Genomic DNA, 22,350 nt, shown 5'->3' with positions numbered 1-22,350 from the left:
CAGGCTTAGGTGCCTGTCCTCAGCACTTCACGGCCAGCTCCCTCCTCCCTGTTAGGAGCTTCTCTGGGGTGTGATGACTGTGTTTTCTGGTCTTTCCTTACTGGACGAGGCCCCTGAAGGCAGAGTCTTGGCATTTTCATCTCAGGGAACTGAGCACCCCGCACAGGGCTTCTCCCAGACCACGCAGGTCTTAGTGTGGTGTGGACTGGGTAACGCTAGGGGATATGGCCACGTGTGCTTATTTTCCAGCTGTGTGCTTCTCCCCCAGCCAGACTCAGGCTTCCTGGACCAGTCACACTGGGTGAGGGTGAGGGAAGGCATTGAGGGCACAGCCACATCGGGAGGGCGACAGGTGGAAGGGCGTGGTGAGAGGGCCGTTCTGATCTTCGCTGGGTGCTTCCAATTCTGTGTCCCCCATCTCAAAGTCATGAGAAGGCCCTGCCTTCCTGGGAAGATGATGTGCAGACTGGTGTTTCATCTGGGGCAGCAGCAGCCTGAAGGCCCCCGAAATAGTGAGGCCACCAGCTCTGGCCGGCACCTGGCTCTGTAGGCCCAAAGCCCACACACGGGCCCTGGCTTCCCTCTCCTTGTTCCCTGGCCCAGAGACAGGTGGGCACTTCCCGCTGGGCTGGGGTGGTCTCCATGCTGCTGCCTGACATTGCACAGGGCCCATGAGGGGTGCAAGACCCTGACTTGCAGGCAGTACCTGGGAGGAAGTGCACCTTCCCACTGAGGGATGAGCTTCACTCTCCAGACAGGCAGGACTTCGTCCCGTTCCAGTGTTCAGAGGGCCCAGCTCCACTGCTGAGGAAAGCTCCCCTGGGCCCAGGTCTGGGGTACATGGAGCTGACAGGGTGCTGAGGAGACCCAGGGTGGGGACGGGGGCTGCTGTTGAAATGAGGGACCTCTCTGAGTCTCAGAAAATGGAGCTGAGAATGCCCAGGACACGCCCCATGCCTTCCTCAGAGAGAGGAGGTGAAGGGCAGGCAGAGGGAGAGGACTACCTTCCAGTACCCCCATGCCATGGGCCCATGGTAGCCACTCCATAAAGACTGGCCCCTTCCTCCTTCCCTTCTCTGCCTCGCACGGAGAGAGGATCTCTGAGCTAAAGGTGTGGGTGTGAGGCCATCCCTCAAGTCTCATCAGGGGAATCTTCCAGTTTTCCAAAGAGCACTTTGTGCATTAGTCCCTTCCTGCCTCACAGCAGCCTAGTGGGCCAGCCAGGGCCGTGGGAGGATTGAAGTCTAGGACAGCATGTGACTTTGCCCAGAGTCACCCAGCAGGACACAGTGATGGGCAAGGATTCCCCCAGTCCCCCGCACAAACCCCGAGACTCCGAGTCCTGACCTCTCTGCAGGCTCTCCAGCACCCCTCCCCGGGTCCTCACTCAGCCACCTCAGTTTCCCCTCAGGACTAGCCAACGCTTTCACCTTTCTGGGCCCTTGCCCTGGGCAATAGGGGCTGGGAGCTGGATCTCCTAACTGTGGATCAGGCCTCATCCCACAGAGCCGTGACTGACAGGCCCAGTGGACTCCGGCTGTGTTCCCAATCCTTGGGAAGGAGAGTCGTGGGGTCTTGCAGCTCCTGGGCCTTTTTACCCTAGTCGTGTAAAACTCAGGGGCCACCTCAAATCTGCAGGACCTGGAAGATGTCAGTCCCCACTCTGGGTCCCAGGTGCCACCTCGAGAGCAGAGATGGGGCTGGATGAGCCATGGGGTGCCTCCCTCCAACATCTTGACTGCATTCTCCCTGCGTCCGGAGGCAAACAGTAATTACAGTAAATCATAAGCAGGTTCCAACATCCCTCCAGAGCCTGCCGAGCCAGTGGCTGGTGGGCACACTGCCCGACTGTGAGGAGGGAAATGAGTCGGACTGGGCACAGAGAAACGCCCCTGGAGGAGCGGGCAAGGCAGCAAGGAGGGGAAAGCTTCCACTGAGATGGCCCTTCTCAAAACAAAGCCTTACAGGCTGGGGCAGGGGGGCACTCTCCAGTCTGCTTTTGCCTGTCGCCTGGGCTAAGGGCCTAGAAAGGTGAAAGGGTTGGCTAGTCCAGAGGGGAAACTGAGGTGGCTGCGTGAGAACCTGGGTGCTGGAGAGGCCTGCAAAGAGGGCAGGGCTGGGAGTCTTGGGGTTTGCGCGGTGGGTCGGGGGGAGTCCTTGCCAGTCTTTGTGTCCTCAAGAGTAAGAAGGGAAATTGCCCTGCTCTGCCGATCTCAGGGGCTGCGGTGAGGATGAAATGAAGTCCAGGATGAAATGGCTCCATGGAGGGGCCCTCCAGCTCTCTCTGCCACACATTCCTCCTGCTCTGCTGACCCTCACAGTCAGTCTGCCTTTCTGGGATGCACCCTGGGGGTCCCTAGGCTCACTGCGAGCCTCTGCCTTCCTCCCAAAAAGCCCTTTCTCTCTTGGCCTCACCTGTTAAAATGCTGCTTATTCTTTAAAACCCGGTTGCGAGCAAATGACTGACACACACCACATCCTAGGTGGACCTCATAGATGTTACTCTGAGTTAAAGAAGCTAGATACAAAAGCAAGCATTCACCATATGATTCCAGTTATATGAAGTTTGAGAACAGCTACAGCCGACCCATGGGGAATGGCGATCAAAGCAGAGGTTGCCCCTGGGTGAGGTGGGGGTGGCTGGAAGGGGCTTGTGGGAACTTTCTAAGGTGGTGGAAATGTTCATCTTCATGGGGGTGGTGGTTATGCAGGGAGACATTTTTCAAACTACAGAAATTCCACACTGAAATTCTGTACATTTTATAGTCTAGAAATTGTACCTCAGTAAAAACAAATTATGCATAACTTATAACAACAAAAAAGTAGAAACAACCCAAATATCCGTCAATAGATGAATGGATACAGCAAATATGTCATATCTATACAATGAAATATTTTTCAGCAATAAGTGCTAATGCACGCCGCAGCATGGATGGACCTTGAAAACATCATGCTAAGTGAAAGAAGCCAGTCATGAAAGACCACGTAGTGTATGATCTCATTTACACGAAATGTCCAGAACAGGTGAAACCAAGAAGACAGAAAGTAGTTCAGGGGGTTGCTTAGGCTGGGGGAGCCAGGTAGTGACTGATAAGGAGAGATGAAAATGTTCTAAAATGGATTGTGGTGATGGATGGACAACTCTGTGAATAGACTAAAAACCAGTGAACCGTACATTCTAAATGGGTGAAATGTATGGAAGGTGCATGATAATGCAACAGAACTGTTAAAAAATGATGCCAAATTTTTAAAAAAATATCACTTAGTCATCAATGATTAATCTTTTGATTTTTTTCCAATAAAATTTAAAATAGTAACTTGCCCGCACCTCACAATTTACCTGCCATTTAGTTCCTATCCCATTTCATAGGACACTCACAAATAAATCCATGGGGGAGAAAGCCACACTACGTGGCCTGTAGCCCAGACGGATTGACACTGGGTTCAGACCCCAGCTCTGAAAGTCACGCCAGTCTCTGAACTTCATTTTTCTTATCTATAATGATGATATTAATCTACCATGAAGGGGTGTTGGTTGAGAGGATTCAGAATAATGCATATGAAGGATCTGCTATGTAATTAGCACTGAATAAAAAGTGTTATTTCTGTCTCCATTTTACAGAAGGAGAAGCAAGGGGCTGGAACAAAGGAAGCATGTGGCCTGAGAGACCAGAGCTGGTCAGTGGAGGTTCCTGGACTAGTACTCAGGCCACTGGATAGGGGTCCATCCATACTGGCTTACATATGGAGTGGTCCACATTCCAGCCACAACAACCAAGGTGGCTCTTGTCACACAAGAGATGCTCAAAATTCTCTTGCCTTGAATTTAATACAGCACAACAGAGAAGCTGCAGAATCAGAGGAGTTAAATACAACCCCTTAGAAAGCACCCAATTTCTAGTTCTATGTCTGTGGAGTTGAAATGTCCAATCCCAGAGTCCCAGAGCTCCCATGTACTGTGAACCATCTTTGCTGGGTGCTATACTCTAAATGTTTGTGTCCCCTTCCAAAATTCTTTTTTTTTATTATATTTTAAGTTTTAGGTTACCTGGGCACAACGTGCAGGTTTGTTACATATGTATACATGTACCATGTTGGTGTGCTGCACCCATTAACTCGTCATTTAACATTAGGTATATCTCCTAATTCTATCCCTCCCCCCTCCCCCCACCCCATGACAGGCCCCGGTGTGTGATGTTCCCCTTCCTGTGTCCAAGTGTTCTCATTGTTCAGTGAGAACAATGCGTGAGTAAGAACATGCGGTGTTTGGTTTTTTGTTCTTGCGATAGTTTGCTGAGAATGATGGTTTCCAGCTTCATCCATGTCCCTACAAAGGATACGAACTCATCATTTTTTATGGCTACATAGTATTCCATAGTGTATATGTGCCACGTTTTCTTAATCCAGTCTATCATTGTTGGACATTTGGCTTGGTTCCAAGTCTTTGCTATTGTGAATACTGCCGCAGTAAACATACGTGTGCATGTGCCTTTATAGCAGCATGATTTATAATCCTTTGAGTATATACCCAGTAAAGGGATGGCTGGGTCAAATGGTATTTCTAGTTCTAGATCCCTGAGGAATCGCCACACTGTCTTCCACAATGGTTGAACTAGTTTACAGTCCCACCAACAGTGTAAAAGTGTTCCTATTTCTCCATATCCTCTCCAGCACCTGTTGTTTCCTGACTTTTTAATGATCACCATTCTAACTGGTGTGAGATGGTATCTCACTGTGGTTTTGATTTGCATGTCTGTGATGGCCAGTGATGATGAGCATTTTTTCATGTGTCTGTTGGCTGCATAAATGTCTTCTTTTGAGAAATGTCTGTTCATATCCTTTGTCCACTTTTTGATGGGGTTGTTTGTTTTTTTCTTGTAAATTTGTTTGAGTTCTTTATAGATTCTGGATATTAGCCCTTTGTCAATGAGTAGATTGCAAAAATTTTCTCCCATTCTGTAGGTTGCCTGTTCACTCTGATGGTAGTTTCCTTTGCTGTGCAGAAGCTCTTTAGTTTAATGAGATCCCATTTGTCAATTTTGGCTTTTGTTGCCATTGCTTTTGGTGTTTTAGACATGAAGTCCTTGCCCATGCCTATGTCCTGAATGGTATTGCCTAGGTTTTCTTCTAGGGTTTTTATGGTTTTAGGTCTAATATTTAAGTCTTTAATCCATCTTGAATTAATTTTTGTACATGGTGTAAGGAAGGGATCCAGTTTCACCTTTCTACATATGGCCAGCCAGTTTTCCCAGCACCATTTATTAAATAGGGAATCCTTTCCCCATTTCTTGTTTTTGTCAGGTTGGTCAAAGATCAGATGATTGTAGATGTGTGGTATTATTTCTGAGGGCTCTGTTCTGTTCCATATGCTGAAATCTCACCTCCAAGGTGATGGTATCAGGAGGTGGACCACTGGGAGGGGCTTAGGGCATGAGGGCTGAGTCCTCAGCATATGATTAGTGTCTTTATAAAAGAGGCCCCAGAGAGCCTTCTTGTCCCTCCCATCATGTGAGGACACAGAGAAAAGATGGCCATCCATGAACCAAGCAACAGCTCTTAACAGACACCGAACCTGCCAGTGCCTAGATCTTGGACTTAGCCTCCAGAACTGTGAGAAATAAATGCTCATTGTTAAAACCACCAAGTCTATGATATTTTTGTTACAGCATCCAAGCTGACTAAGACACTGAACTCTAACTGAAGATATACACTACTATGGTGCTGTCTACAGGGCAAGTTGTAAAGGTGAATGGTCCTACATCAGACATAATAAAGGGGGACATGTCTTACTACTAGCAAAAAATTAAAACAAAAAAAGGAATGGCAAAATACAAGCAGTGACAGAGAAACACCACACATTTGCCAGATTGTGTGAATATTTGGTTCATGGGTATATAAGTGAAAGAGGTCAGTGCAGTCCTCTTCCAACTGTTCTATTCAAGCAGGGACCCAGGGGTGATAGGAGAGTAGGGGAATTGCATTCTATGTGCACAGTTTAATCCCTCCAAACACACAGCCAGATATTCTAGTAACTGAAAACATGACATGAACTCAAGAAGGTGAGGAACCTGCCCATAGTGTGACTGTGTGACTGCAGAGGGTGGTGGTTTCCAGAAGAAACAAGTGCAAACATTTCATCCCTGTCCGTTTCCTCTTGAGTCTTTGAACACAAAATCTATGCAGCTTCAGAGGGGAGCATCCATTTCAACATTCCCTTTTTGTGTGTTGACATTGCAGATAAAGACATTTCATCATATGCCTAATTCCTGTGGCTTCCTGAGCCCCTGCCCTCTCCCGCTGAATAGCTGGTGGGGCCATGGTGCTCACATTGGCCTATAGTGTTGCCCAATCCTATTGGCCAATTATTTAATTTTCTGACCTAAGTAGGCAATACAGGGAAGAGGATAGCCCAGTCCCCTTTGGTCGTCTCTCCAGCCAGGTTTGTTGTATATTTTGTTGAGGAGGACAGAGTGGTAGAAGAAAGATTTGTTTGCTTGATCCACGTAACTGAAACCTGTATGTCCACCAGTACTTTTTTGCATGTATGGTAAAATATACACAAATAAAACTCACCCTCTTAACCAGTTTTAAGATTTCAATTCAGTGGTATGAAGTACATTCGCATTGTTCTGCAACCATCACCACCATCCATCCACAGAATCTCTCATTATCCCCAGTCAAAACTCTGTACACATGAAATAGTAACTCCTCATTCCCTACCCAGCCCCTGGAAGCCCCACTCTGCTTTCTGTCTCTACAAGTCTGACTAAGTAGTTCCTGTAAGTGGAATTCTTCAATATTTGTCTTTTTGTCTCTGGCTTATTTTACTTAGCATAATGTCTTTAAGGTTCATCCATGTTGTAATATGTGTCAGAATTTTGCTCCTTTTAAAGGCGGGATCATACTCCGTTATATGCAATACCAAATTTTGTTTTATCACTGGCATGTTTTTTCCACGCACTATCTGTCTGGCACTATTCTAGGCACTTTGGCGAAAGGGTGAGGAAACAGATGGATTGACAGATGTAGCATTTTCATACAGGCAGCGAGCCTAGACACAGGTGAAATAGGGGATCAATCAGTGGCTGCCAAACCATGCAGGTCACTGGGTTAGTGAAAAAAGGCATTTCCAAGGACTGGACTGATCAGAGGTTTGGGAGGTGACTTGAAACACACAGAGCTTGCTGTGTGTCTGTGGATTCTCCCTTGTAAATTGCTCTTTTCTACATTTGTGTGCTTAGCAGGTGGAGAAAACATGCCTTAATTGTGATGTGTCTATTTCCTCTCTATTTCTAAGCAGTTGTATTTGTGTCATGCTGCTGATGCATCAATTTCATTATGGGCTCTTATTATTATTTGCTAATTTTTTATTTTTCTCATCACCACAAATGTCTTTTAGAATGAAGCAATGTATAAAAAGTATACCTGTCTGTCATTAATCTGTCAATTTACTTTCCTTTTGTTTGGAGTTATTGACACATCGCATCCAACTCTTCGTCCCGGATCCTGCCCTCCATCTCTCTCCTGCCCCTTCTCCTGCCTGCTAGGTTTCTCCAGAGCCTAGGGCTTGATGCCCTCTGTGGGAGACCCCTGTCCTCTGGTCAGCAAAGTGACTAATTAGAGTATGTCCTGAGTTCTCCAGGTTTTTCTTCCTCCCTAGCTGCTCATTATTCTTTGGATTTGGTATTTATGTATGTATATATGTATTTATTTATTTATTTTTGAGACAGAGTCTTGCTCTGTTGCCCAGGCTGGAGTGCGGTGGTATGATCTCAGCTGACTGCAACCTCCACCTCCCAGGCTAAAGCGATTCTCCCGCCTCAGCCTCCTGCGTAGCTGGAATTACAGGTGTGCATCACCACGCCCACGTAATTTGTGTATTTTCAGTAGAGACAGGGTTTTGCCATGTTGGCCAGGCTGGTCTCGATCTCCTGTCCTCAAGTGATCTGCCTGCCTTGGCCTCCCAAAGTGCTGGGATTATAGGCATGAGCCACCGTGCCCGACCTGGATTTGGTATTATTTTGGATATCTTAGATTAGCAGACATCCAAACTCTGATAAGTGAGGGGTTGTGATACTTATTGAGATAGTTTATTAATTATGGTTTATAATGAAGAAGTCTTTCAAGGATTTCTTCACTTACAGGACAATGACCTAATGAGAGTATGGCACACAAGGCTTGTCTTCTCCCCCAAGAGCATTCCAGCAGTACTCAACTAACTGCTGTGGTTCCTTGTCCATGCCAGCCATTTCCCCGCTTAGCTCTTTGATACACATGGCTCCCATGGCCTAGAGTTTTAAACAAATGCACTATGGGGACCGGGCATGATGGCCCACACCTATAGTCCCAGCACCCTGGGAAGCTGAGATGGGAGGATCACTTGAGGCCAGGAGCTCAAGACCAACCTGGGAAATGTGGTGAGACCCAGTATCTACAGATAAGTAAAAAATTAGCTGGGGGTGGTGGCATGTGCCTGTAGTCCCAGCCACTCAGGAGGGTGAGGTACAAGGATCACTTGAGCCCAGGAATTCAAAGCTGCACTTAGCCGTGATTGCACCTCTGTACTCCAACCTGGACAACAGGGAGAGACCCTGTCTCAAAACAAAATTAAACAAAAACAAATGCACCCTGGGTATTTCTGCTGTGGCACCTTTAAAGCTTTGCTACATGCATCTATTTATTATTGTTATTATTATTATTTTTTTTTTTTTGAGACAGAGTCTCACTCTGTTGCCCAGGCTGGAGTGCAGTGGTGCGGTCTTGGCTCACTGCAATCTCCATCTGCCAGGTTCAAGTGATTCTCCTGCCTCAGCCTCCCAAGTAGCTGGGACTATTGGTACACGCCACCTTGCCCAACAAATTTTTGTATTTTTAGTAAAGATAGGGCTTCACCACGTTGGCTAGGCTGTTCTCAAATTCCTGACTGCAAATGATCCGCCCGCCTTGGCCTCCCAAAATTCTGGGATTTGGGCGTGAGTCACCTCACCCGGCCGCATGCATCTCTTTAAATGTCTGCCTCACCTTCTTGATCTGAACTCTTCCATGGCAGGGATGGGCACAAAACAATAAGTGGTTACAGTTCTTTTGCCCAAGCAGTTCATAATAGTACGGGAAGACAAACCTGCAAAAGCCAGCTACAAAATAAAGGTGCAAGGACTGTGCTCTGGAGAAAGAACTCATCCTGTATACAAAGGGGGTTAAGGGCCATGGTGAGTTTTCAGTTAGAATTTGAAAAATAATGAAGATGTATAGATGAGGAAGAACTAGGGGGTACGCATTTCAGACAACAGGAGTAGGATGCCTGGTGGCAAGAAAGTAGAGGGTGATGCCCACTTTGTTTCAAGAAGCAGAGCCTAAGATGAAGGGAGAGAGTTGGGAGTTGAGGAGTTGAGGAAGGCGTTGCATTCCCAGTCTCAGTGGTCAGTGTTTACCCTGGGGCAATGTGGAACCATAGAGGGCTAGGGAGAAGGGGTGGTATAGCCTCCACGTGCCTTACAATCGTCGTGGGGTGCAGATGGACTTAGGGAAGCCCAGCTGAAGGCAGAAGCAAGGCTAGCTCTTGCAGTGAGAGTTGGTGAGGATGGAGGGAACTTGTGAGGCAAATATATCTGCAAGGGTTTCCCTAAGTGGGCATTTTGTCCCAGGTGGCTATGTCAGCGGGAGGAAGAAAGTGGGAGAAGAAGCATCTCTCCACCAACCAGGCAGTTGCCAAAACCAGTCTCTCTCCCAGGCCCAATGTTTATTGTTCTCTGTCACAGCCTATTTTCTGTTACATAATGCATCAGACTGACCCCCGCCCCACAGACTCTGCCCCGGGGCCCTTTGTTGGCTTTGCCCCTTGGGCCTCTGATTGGGCAGCTGAGGGGCAGGCCCTCCGACAGCCCCTATCAGTTCCTCGGCAGGGGCAGGCCCCCTGGGCCCACTGAGCTCCTGGGTGGGGCTGAGGAAGCACAACTGTGGGCAAATCAAGGCTCATCAGCAACGTGGCCAAAGCACAACTCCCAGTGCCTCATCTGCCTTGGAACCACCAACAGGCTTCCGGCTAGGGTTAGGCAAATGAGTTCATAAGATCTAGAAGCGAGCAAGATTCCAGCAACATGCAAAGTGCTGGCAGGAAGCTGCTCAAGGTTGAAGAAAATGAAAAAGAAATGGTATCGCTCTGTCCCAAACTGGACTGTCACCTCCAGTGCTGATGTCCTTACCGTCTGTCCTGTGCCTTCGGTTTCTAAGGGCTGGAGGGAAGGGGAAGGCAAGGGGAGTTTCCCCCCAGAGCTCTGGAGAACTCATAAGTGAGTGAGAAGAGCATGAGTGATGCCTGCAGTCATGGTCAAGTTCCTTCTGGAGACTGGGCAGGTCCAAGGAATCAGGCCCTGGTCTCTAGACCAGCTCTGACAAGACACTCGGGAGTGTGTATGTGTGAGTGTGTGTGGGAGTGTGTGTGTGAGTGTGTGTGAGAGTATGTGAGTGTGTGTGTGTGAGTGAGTGTGTGCATGTGTGTGTGGGGTGTCAGTGTGTGAGTGTGAGAGTGTGTGAGTGTGTGTGAGTGTGTGTGTGGGAGTGTGTGGAGGGAGTGTGTGTGTGTATGAGTGTGTGTGGGAGTGTGTGTGGGGTGTGTGGGGGGAGTGTGTCCGTGTGTATGAATGAGTGTGTGGGATGTTTTGGGGGAGTGTGTGTGAGTGTGTATGAGTGTGTGTGAGAGTGTGTGAGTGTGAGTGAGTGTGAGAGTGTGTGTGGGAGTTTGTAGGGGGTGTGTGTGGGGGCAGTGTGTGTCTGTATGAGTGTGGGAGTGTGTGTAGGATGTTTGTGGGTTGGTGTGTGTGTGAGTGTGCGTGAGAGTGTGTGAGTGTGTGTGTGAGTGTGTGTGAGTGTGTGTGTCTGTGTGTGTGAGAGTGTGTGTGTGAGAGACAGAGTGTGTGTGTGTGTGAGTGTGTGAGTAGGGGAGGTGCTGCTTCTTGAGATGATACAAGTGTGGGCCCACCCAGCAACCCAAGATGGGATGTGGAAGCCAAGGGTGGCTGCAGCTCCCAGTGGCTGGAGAAGGCAACTTCCCTGACCCAGAGTTGCCGAGTGGCTCAGGGACGAGCCAGGGCCAGGAGTCAGGGAGGAGCCTCTGAACAGGCCTTTCATCCATGGCCAGAGATGCCCGGGAGGCACCATGAGGGGCAGACCCCTTAGAGTCTGAGCAAGAGCCTCTCCCGCCTGTAACTACAGCCACGACTGCTCTGGCAGAGCCGAAGAAACCCACAAATGCATCCATGAATATTTATTCAGCCAACAAAAATGTAACATGCACCAGTTCTATTCCATGCGGCTTCTAGGTGCCGGACACAGCAGTGAAGCAAGCAGAGGAAGAAGCTACCTTCCCAAGCTGCCTGTGACAATGGAACAATGGCAGCTCAAGTCAGGAAGGCTGCAGGCATTTCTCAAGATGCCATCTCACGATGGCCCTGCCACAGCCCGGCGAGAATCTCCACTCACCAGCAAGGGAAACAGAAGCTCAGAAAGCCCAGCGAGTCAGCCCAAGTGCAGAGAGCTAGGTGACACACCAGATGTCATCCAGTCCCTCCGTCACATCCTCACCCTCAAGGAGGTATGACGGTCCCGTGAAATCAAGTAAAAGCACTTTGTAAACTAAAATGCACCTAGCGAGATGCAGTTCTTATCATGAATGGGAAAGAAATAGGAAGTGACTCAGGCTGAAGGTGAGCTGAGGGTAGAGACAGACCCTCTTGGGTGTGTCTGGGCTTTGGTTTTGCAGGCAATGTCCTTTGCTCCCCAGATGCCCCTCTCCTGGTGTCTTCCTGTAATCTTTCTGCATGAGCGAGCAATGTTTGTTTTGGAAGCTGAAGGACCAGACTTGTACCAGTTGAGATGAGTACACCTTTGGTCACAGGCGGGGGCTCAGACCCCTCTGCACACAGGAATTCATCCTGTCACCTCATGTGTACCATCCATAACCCTAAAAGACTGCCCTGTCATCTTATCTGGCAACTGGGATTTTAGCAGTCCCTTCATTAAGCCTGGAGAACAAAGGCGGGTGGGTGAGGGTCTCCAAATGTCCAAACACCCTGTCACCCGGAGTGTGAGGCTGCGGCTGCCCCGGGGAGGGCCAGGCGCTGTTTACAGATGGGAGGAGATAACCGCAGAGGAAGGTCGCTGGAGTCTTCTTTTCCATCCTCCCTCTCCCACCCTCGAGGGGGGTCCCTGACCACCCTGACTCTCCAGCTGCCCTGGAGACCTATTTCAAGCTCCTGACAGAGGAATGCATGGCAGAGCATGTGAAGTGGGGTGTGATGTGGGGGCAGGGAATCCAACCCACGAATTGGATTTTACAATGGCACGCCCACTGCTGCCAAGGGGAAGTGGGAAGCAGGAATTAAAGCAATGGAGCAATGGTTTGAGTCACCTCCTCTGCGCCAGAACATTCTGAGAAATCGCTGGTTTATACTCCAAAACTCCTTTCCCTGGGACAGGAGCTCCTCTGTATCATCAGAGGCAACGGGATACCCAGAGGCTGCTTGGATACCATCGGTGACAGGGAGCTCACTCCTCTAAGCATGGTCTGTTCCTTTGGAGGGTAGTTTGTGGGAAAAAAAAAAAATCTCTCCAGGGCTGAGCTGTGATCTGTGCCCTGTGGCTGCAGGTTGAATGTTCACCTTGGCTTTGTGCTTTAAGTTACTCAAACTCATTAGAGAGTGCGTTCTCGTGGACATTATTATCATCCCCACTACCCAACTACCAGCAAGAATCATCAATGATAACTTGCATTTAGAGTGTCTTCATGCTTTCACACCCAAGGATTTATTTGTTCATCCTAACAGCCCTATGAAATGGGGATAAATTAGCCTCATTTTCTTTTTTCAGATCAGCAAACTGAGGTCTGGAGAGATGAAGTGACAGGCACAAGCAGTAAGAGCAGCTGGGACCAGACCCCCAAGTCTCCTCACTCCCAGTCCATGAGAGCTCAGCTCTTGTCGGGCACTCCCTAATCTCCGGACAGTCATTCTATAGTAAGGGCCAACTTTGCATTTAACACTGAGAAAGAATCTCCTCCGCCCTGAAGATCACGGTGGTCCTATTTCCTCCCAAAAGATGGATAGGTGTTGTTTACAATTCAGTATTCAGAAGTGAACTGAAATGCAAGAGCTGGCAAAGCTTGCTCGGAGAAGGGAGGTCTCCGTGCCTGAAGTTGGGTGTACATGAGCTGGTGAAGGACTCAGTGTAGATACGACAGAGGATACGTCAGAGCCAGGCAGGGGGCTGGAGTCTATGACATCGAAGTCCTTTTCAGTCTCAGTTGTAGGAAGACTTCTTTCCTTCCCAGGCCCTGTCCTCAGCACAGATTCGGGGACTCACGAGGGATGGTGCCTTGCAGGGACAGTGATATGTGTCAGAGCCAGCCATGGCTTTTTCTCCCTGTGCTGGGCAGCTGGCCGCCAGCATGCTCCATGGCATCACATCCTCCCGTAGTCAGGGAGTCTCTACCCATGACCCTGGGTTACACAGATCTCGTTTCCTAGGTTAAAGGTACCCCAACCTCCTCATTATAACAGTGCCCTCCCTTTGCTCATCCAAACCTACTGCTACTTCAAGTCAGCCACTATGATGCCTCCTGCAGGAAGCTTTTCCTGGTGTCCCCAGCTCTTCCTGACACCTGTCTTCTGAGAGCTTCTGGTGCCTGTCTGCCAGGGCTCCCCATGTGGCTGCAGGAACCCCTGTAGAGTCCAACCCATCACCTCCCACCACGTGCCACAGCTCATGAGGGAGTTCCCAGCCAATGCAGCCCTGTTCTGGCTCCCAGAGTGGCTTTCCCTGGCACAGTCTGCCCTCATCACTCCCCTGCAGAGCTCCTTGGTGCCTCTAGCACCAGCAGGCAAGCCAGTCTCTTTAGCTGGCAGCTAAGGGATTGGATTTTTTATGTTCACCTCCCCAGCCTCACTTGCAGTCACTCTTCTGTACACTGGTCACACAGATTGACATGTCCCATGGCGGAGCAGCCATTTCCAGCTCCACTCCATGGCATGGGTGGTCTTGAAAGATACCTCCAAGATCATTCCTCAGGCAACCTGCCCGACCAGGCTCCCAGGTGACCTGGATGGTCTGAGACACCAGGAGTGAAAGGGCTGTGGAAATCATAATGTGCTGGGTGGCTGGGAGGGACGGCTGGGAGGAGATGGCTGGAAGGGGACGGCTGGGAGGGGATGGCTGGTGACCACTGTCTTGTTTTTTAAGCCTCATGGCCACCCTGCACTGTTATGGGGATTAGCTTAGTTGTGTCATTATCAGATTCAAGCTCGTTTGCAGGGGCCTCCGAGGCCCATGATCATCTCTTCCATTCTCAGAAGAAGGTGGGACGGCCCTGCACAGTGGGAAGTGACTTGCAGGAAGCTGTTGGAGTGCGATGGGGGCAGCCACGGCTTCCTGAGAGCCCCCAGCCAGGGCAGTGCACCCAGACAGGCCAATGTGTCCATGCCACATCACTGCAGGGCAATGACACGACTGTCAGGGGCCCTGGATACGGCATTCCTTGCCCTGGGGTGGAGCAGGGGGAGGAGGGAGCTTCTGAGACCCTGAAAGCAGGGCTTCCAGGCTTCAGCACCCTGCCCCTCCTTCTGGGCTGTTCCTTTGGAAGCTGCTTCAGTGTCCACCCATGCCTGGCCTTTCCTGACCACTTCTACATCCCCATGCGGTGCTTCAGCCTGCAGCAGGCACAGGTGTTAAAAATCCCTTCCACCTGACTCCACCTCTCCAGCAGGGAGGTGCCAGAGAAGAGTGGAGGTATCTGCTCAGGGGCACAGGATGGGAGAAAGCTGGGGCCTTTCTCTGTGGGTCAGGATGAGGAGCAGGGCTGGCCTGGGGCTCTCAGGACACCTGAGGGCCATTTGTACACTTGTCTTTACAGGAAGCTTCGGGGAGGAAGGCTGCGGGCTGGAGAGAACCTGAGGCTGAATTTCTTCCATTTCATCCAGTGCATTCACCAAAGCACCCTGTGTGCTGAGGGCAGAGGGGGCCATACCCTCCCGGAGCTCACGAATGGGCAAGGGAGAAGCCCCTAGGCGGAGAAACTTACAATCCCGTGTGGACTTGTGAACTCAGTGAGAGGAGGTGCCGCGGTGAGGGCCGCTTCTTAGAGATCTGAGAAGAGGAGCAGGATGTTTCTGGCAGTGAGGCTGGGAAGCACATCCTTCATAGCAGAGGGAAGCTGTGAGCAGAGCAGAGGCTGAGGATGACTCCACCCGAGGGGACTGGTGGGGAAGGTACTGGGCCAGGGCTTGACCCAGAGCTCTGGGCTGTGTCCAGTTCCCTTCAAATGAAAAAGAAGGAGCCAGAGGTGCAGGGGGCAGGGGATGCCTGCCAGCCAGGCCCCATCTCCTCTGCTGTTTAGGGACTCAGGTTGGAACTTCCACGACACCAGGAAGTACACCCCTACTTGGGGGAGGATGAGGGAGCTGGTGGGAAACAGGTTTGGGGGCGCGAGGCTTGATATCATTTCTTCCGATAAAGAGGCATTGGCTCAGCTTTTCTGTCTTCTGCTTAATCACTTTCAGAGGCTCATTAGACTTAGAGGAAATACACTTGCAAACTCAAACCACATGCCACCCTCAGAGTACATACTCCCATCGCCAAAACACACGTACTACCACCTCAGAAAAAGGATCATTGGTTCCCAAGAACAGGAGCCATTCCGTGGAAGGGGTCACCTGCCTGGAGACTGCAGTGCTCTGAGGCCATAGAGCAAGGTGGGTGGAAGCGGGTTTGAGGGTTTCAGGGACAGGGGCTGATTCTCACGGGGCCCTTACCATGTGCCTGCTGCCGTTCTCATTGCATTGTACGTATTAACTCACGTAAGCCCCACCCGAAGGTGGCCACCATCATTGTTCCCAAAGAGCAGCCAGGCCCAGACATGTTAACTTGCTTCAGATCACATGCAGCCAAGTGGCAAAGCCAAAAATTGTCCATAGTCAGGCCACCCGGGTTTGCAGCCCAGCTCTGCCATTGATGAGCTGTGTGCATTTGAACAAGTTACTTAGCCTTGCTGGTCACTCTTCTCCTGTGTGAAGTACACATAGCAATTACATCTGCCAACAGGCAGATGATTGAAGACCGGATATACCGTGGGCCTAACACGGTGCCTAGGATGCAGTAAGTACCTGTCAATTTAAGAAACAGCTGACTAGCTGAGGTCCCACTGAGATGCCAACTCCTCCACAAGGCGTCTGTCCCTGAAGCTACTAAAGACCACTCTGTTCAGGTTGGGCAGCACCAGGATGTGTCCTCTGCATCCCTACTGTACTGTGGCTATTTTATTTGACAAATCTTCATATAGGACTTCCTGTGGGTCAGACACGTTCTAAGCACTTTAATAAATAATAACTTTTTTTTTTTTAATTTTGAGACTGATTCTCGCTCTATTGCCCAGGCTGGAGTGCAGTGGCGTGATCTCAGCTCACTGCAACCTTCGCCTCCCGGGTTCAAGCCATTCTTGTGTCTCAACCTCCCAAGTAGCTGGGCTGACAGGCACCCGCCATCATGCCCAGCTAATGTTTGTATTTTTAGTAGAGACAAGGTTTCATTATGTTGGCCAGGCTGGTCTCAAACTCCTGACCTCAAGTGATCTGCCCACCTCGGCCTCCCTAAGTGCTAGAATTACAGGCACGAGCCACTGTGCCTGGCCAATAATAACTCTTTTTAATCCACTATTATCCCCATTTTACAGATGCTAAAACTGGGACACAGAGAGGTTAAGCAACTTTCCCAAGACCATACAGCTAGTTGGTGGTGGAGCCAGGATCTGAATCCAGTCTGGCTTCAAACCTCCACCCTTCACTACTTCACGGTTTTGCCACCATCACACTGCCTACCTGTGGGTTTATGTGCCTCCTCCACCAGATTGTGAGCCCTTGGAGGGCAGGGACTTAGAGGATTTATGTTTGATTCTCCACAGCCCCTCACACAAAGCCTGGCCCAGAGTAAGTGCCTAGAGAATGTAATTGTTCAATGAATGGATCAGTGAACATTGTCAGTGGAGACATTCACACTCTCTAGGTTTCCAAATTTGACAGGCAGTCAACAAAATCAGACGTTTTTAATACATTATTTTTTGAAGAAAGTCTTGCTGGCTGTTCTGTTTCTCCCAGAGGCAGTGGTCTGATGCAAGGTCCCAGAATTTATTTTCTGTCTTTATCTGACCTGTGTCTGTCATTTCATTTCTCTTGGGTGGGAAGAGGGGAGAGGTCAGGGACGGAAAGTCCACAGAGAAAGCAGGGGCAATAAGGAACTCATGTCAACGTTCTTTCCATATGGAGATGATGCTAAGATTCTAAGGGGCCATGCCTTATACATCTTTTTATTTTCTTTTAATTCTCTGTGCCCACACAGACTATTCATTCAATCCAATCTCCATCCATCCATCCATTCATCCCTCCATTCATGCATGTATCTATCCTCCATCCATCCATTCATCTATTCATCTTCCATCCATCCATTCTCTGTCATCCATCCATCCATCCATCCATCCATCTTCCATCCTCCCTCCATCCTTTGTTCATCATCCATTCATCCATCCATCCATCCATCCTCTATCCATCTGTCCATCCATTAATCCTCCATCTTCCATCCATCCGTCCATCCATCCATCCATTCATACTTGATCCATTTATCCTACATCCATCCATCTGTCCATTCATCTATCCATACTCCATTCATTCATCCATTCTGAGAATACTTACTGAGCACATGCATTGCCTCCCCTGTGGTGCCTCAGAGGCACTCTAAGGCCAGTAGATGGAGGACCCAGAGACAAAATATTATCTTATTATCCATAGTGAGTTCTAAATGCCAAGGTGGACTATTGCCCAGTTTAGAGGAAAATGAATCCTGGCTCTTCTAATATGTGAGCTAAGATGGTCCATTGTGACTACGAGAAGGATTTTGATTGTTAATAGGGAGTTGGAGGAGAGAGTTCATGCTCAGAGTCTTCCAAGTGGAGACAGCTGATCTGGATTGCTGAGTATAAGGAAATCCCCAGCATCCAACATCCCCAGTCACTCCAGACCCTGAAAAACAACTCCCTCTTTGACAGAAACAAGCTTGGCCCAGGAATAGCCCTTCCTTTTTTTTCAGGCCCCACATCCCCCATGGCTGCTCCTTCATGGCTAGAGGCTGCAGCCCTGGAGTCCCGGCATGGACAGTTTGAGCCTGGCTCACCCACATACACACAGCCCCCTTGTTTCAGGAATGTGGGCGGCTGCTTGGAGCCATGGCTGGAAATGGCCTCCCAACAGATGTGCCTTTAATTTGTTTCCGGGTCAGTGGCCCCCATGCCCCAAGGAGGCCGCCTCCCAGGCAGGAGGCCCCAAAATAGCCCTGTGTATGCGTCCTTGGATGGGGTTATCCATCACTGCCCGGCCTCTGCCCCCGGATGCCTCACTCTGGTGGCTGGCTCTAATCGGACCACTTGGTGTGGAGACAGGGGAAGTGGCTCTGTCCCCTCGGGTGATGGCCCCTCAAAGGGCCAATTGTAACCACATGGAAGAGAAGCCTTCTGCCCTGGTCCCAGGGTCAGCCAAAGATCTCTTCCTGAAAGAGACTTCTAGGAAGGAAGCACGAGAGGTTTGCATTGTTCCTGCAGATGAGCACGTGATCTGATGTTGCGGTGCTTCTCTCTATCAGTATCCACCTACTAGCGGTGGGTGCAGTGAGCACCGACTGCATGCCAGGCACCGGGCCAGGCCCTTTCCATGCATCAAAACCAATTCTCCGCTTCGCAAGGAAATTCTGCAAGACAAGCATCGAATTCTCATTTTCCAAATGAGGAAACTTAGTCTCAGAGAGCTTAAGCCTTCTCTAACCCGAACACTAAATGAGGAACCAAGATAAAAATGCAGGTCTGTATGGCTGAAAAATGGGGCTTTACCCAGAACAGCACCACCTCCCTGCCTAGAGTGGCAGAGCTTGTTGAAGTTTATTGTGTAGTAGGTGTTTACTAAATCAATGTTTCCTCTCTCAGTCCCTTCCTCTGTAAAATGGGGATCATAATTATCTACCTAAATGGGTTATTTTAAGGTAAAATAAGATAATTTATGTAAAGAGCATAGCGTAGTGCTTGGCGTCCAAAAACCAAATGATGAGTGCTGAATAAATGATTAGAAAGTGTTTAATAGGTGGTGTGCATGAATGGTAGGGGTTTGAGTCCTGATGTGTGTTTCCAAGGCACTCCCACACTCTTCCCAACCCCTACCTTCTCAAGCCAGTAAGCCAGGTGGGAACATTTGTGTTTCAGAGGCCAAGAGAATGGTGGTGATTTTCTTCTCCCCCAAAACTTTTCACCTCATCCCCATCCCAGTGGTAATCAATCCCCCTTTCTTTTTGTTTCAAAATTACTTATTGTATAACTTATATCCTAGATCAGGGGTTCCAGCCTGTAAGCAAAACCTGGCCCACTGCCCACTTTTATAAATAAAGTTTTATCGGGACTCAGCCATGCTCATTTGTTTAATTGTTATCTATGGGTGTTTTCATTCTGCAAGGCAGAATTGAGTAGTTGTTTCTGAGACCTTACAGGCCCCGAAGGCTAAAGCATTTACTATGTCTTCCTTTACAAAAAAAAATTGCTGACCCCTCTCCTGGTCTGACCAAATAATCTGTTTCCATCATACATATACATTGGGAGCAATGTGAGGTCAGGAATACATCCTATTTTCCTCTCTGCCTGGTGCCTAGTACTGGGCCTGGCCTAGACAGCACATTCAATGAAGGGTTGTATAACCAATGAAAAGGACCTCCATCCCCTCTGGTCAGTTGTTCCAGTTCCTTATCACGTGGTGCAGGGCCAACCAGAATCTTGGTTCTGTCTTAGGTATTGCTTATAGTTCCAGACAAGAGCAACAGGGACCAGTGGGAAGTCAGGGCTAAATAGCGAATGTGATGGAGGGGCTCACGTTGGAGCCGAGGAAGTCAGGCTCCTCTGCGTGAGGAAGAGGCACTCACACATCAGTAGGATTGGGTGGAAAGTTCCTGGCTTAAGAGTGAGGGCTACTGGATGCTGTATTTGGTGCCCAGGGTGCAAGAAGGACACAGGCCCACCCTGAGGCCCCTCTCATCTTTAACATTTCCTGTCCTGCCCACCTCCCCTGGGACTGCAGTGAAGCACAGAGGCTCGAAGCTTGGATCTGTGCCAGGTAATGAGTGAGGGGACTCTTGCTGTCCCTCAAGGTTCTCCCCATCCAGAGTGGAGCTGTGGACACCCTCTCAGTGAGCATCACCCAGACGTGCCTGTTCCTCAGGGGGCCCTTCTGGGGGAGCACAGCTTCCTCCTCCACTCAGCTGCCCTCTGCCCTGGCTCAGTGCCCCCTCCCCACCACAGGCCCAACTCTTACCCTGAAAATGCTTCTGCTCAAGGCCTGTGCTCTGGTCTGAGCTCAGTGGCCATCTTTTCAGAACCCAATCTGGATGCAGCTGTCTTAGGAGTGTGCAGGGAGGTTTGGGACTGGAATAGGGAAAGAGGAATAGGGAAGGGGGAGGAACGGTGTCCAAACTATCCGTGACCTGCTGTGTGGCCGCACGGCTGCAGAGGTCCTGCTCTACTGCACAGGTCCTTCCAGAGCCCCTAGGTCTGGGGGCATCTCAGATGCTAGGGCTGAGCCATTATGGGGAGCCCACTGGATTCCACCATCCTCAGCAGGGCAAGCAGGGTGTTGGAGGGTTCCAGGGCTAGGGCCAGCAGGCTGTTGGAAGGTTCCAGGGCCATACTTGCACCCACCCTAACTTCTTTCCCCTTTGTGCTATGAGCTGAAGACCACCCCGAGCTATAGATGCATTATTCACTTCCTTTCACATTCTCCAGAAAGAGGAGTGAGGCAAGCACGGAAAGGCAAGGAAGGCACTGCCTCCTGGCCACGGTGCTGAGGCCAGCCGTTCATTCCACCATGCTGGGAGCTAAGGGGCCAGCACAGGGAGCTCAATAGGCTGGACTTGGTCTGGGTCACTATCAATTTAGAGGCGCGTGAAGGGATGGAGTGAGCACTGTGTGAAATTATAGAATTCAAGCTTGTAATAATTCAAACTTAAAGCTGTTGAAACTTTAAATTATTCCAAGCCTTGAGAGGAGTGTGGCCATGTTGCCTGAGTCATGAGGCTTGCAGCTGCAACTTCTGCCTTTTCTCTCCTGTAAATAATTAAGACCAATCTCATAAAGAGAGAAAGTAGGCAAATGACATGAACAAACATTTCTCAAAAGAAGATATACAAATAGCCAATGAACATGAACAAATGTTCACATCACGAATCAACAGGGAGATGCAAATTAAAACCACAATGAAATACCTCCTTACTCCTGAAAGAATGGCCATTACTAAAAAGTCCGAAAACAATAGATGTTGGCATCGATGTGGGGGAAAGGGAAGACGTACACACTGTGGTAAGAATGTAAATTAGCACAACCTCTATGGAAAACAGTACGGAGATTTCTCAAGTAAAAGTGGACCTACCATTTGATCCAGCGATCCCACTACTGGGTATCTACCTAAAGGAAAAGAAGTCAATACACCAAAAAGACACCTGCACATGTGTGTTTATTGCAGCAGGATTCACACTTGCAAAGATATGGAACCAGCCTAAGTGCCCATCAACCAATGAATGATAAAGAAAATGTGGTATATATACACCATGGAATACTATTTAACCATAAAAAAGAATGAAATAGTGTCTTTTGCAGCAGCTTGGTTGGAGTTGGAGGACATTATTCTAAGTGAAGTAACTCAGGAATGAAAAACCAAATACTGCACATTCTCACTTATAAGTGGGAGCTAAGCCATGGGTGTGCAAAGGCATCCAGAGTAGTATAATGGACTTTGGAGACTCAGAAGAGGTTTAGGGATAAGAAATTACCTACGGGTACAATGTATGCTACTCAGGTGATGGGTGCACAAAAATCTCAGACTTCACCTCTATACAATTCATCCACGTAACCAAAAACCACTTGTACCCCAAAAGCTATTAAAAAATAAAAATAATAAAATAAAAATAAGACCAAAGAGAGCCAAAGAGAAGACCTTCTCAGATCACTACCTCATGGTGTAATAAAGTAATCTTCCTTGGAATGTAGCAATCTGTAACCAATCAAATCACTGTGGCGTATGGACTGGTCTTGTATGAAAAATGTCATCCTGCTAAAATGTTCACGTAAGTTAAACTTCACCACTTTGGAACTCTGACCCCGTTCGTTTGGAGTTGGGGTGGTTCTGGGTGCCTCTTCTCAAGCTATGTGATCGAATACACTCTATACTTCATCACATTTTCCAAATCTCATTATTTAAGGTTGACAACCTGATCTGGCATCTGAAGCCCTGG

Source organism: Pongo pygmaeus, chromosome 12, assembly GCF_028885625.2.
Source record: "Pongo pygmaeus isolate AG05252 chromosome 12, NHGRI_mPonPyg2-v2.0_pri, whole genome shotgun sequence".
Lineage (NCBI taxonomy): Eukaryota > Metazoa > Chordata > Mammalia > Primates > Hominidae > Pongo > Pongo pygmaeus.
The sequence above is the reverse complement of the archived record's forward strand: the minus strand, read 5'-3'. Positions refer to the sequence as shown.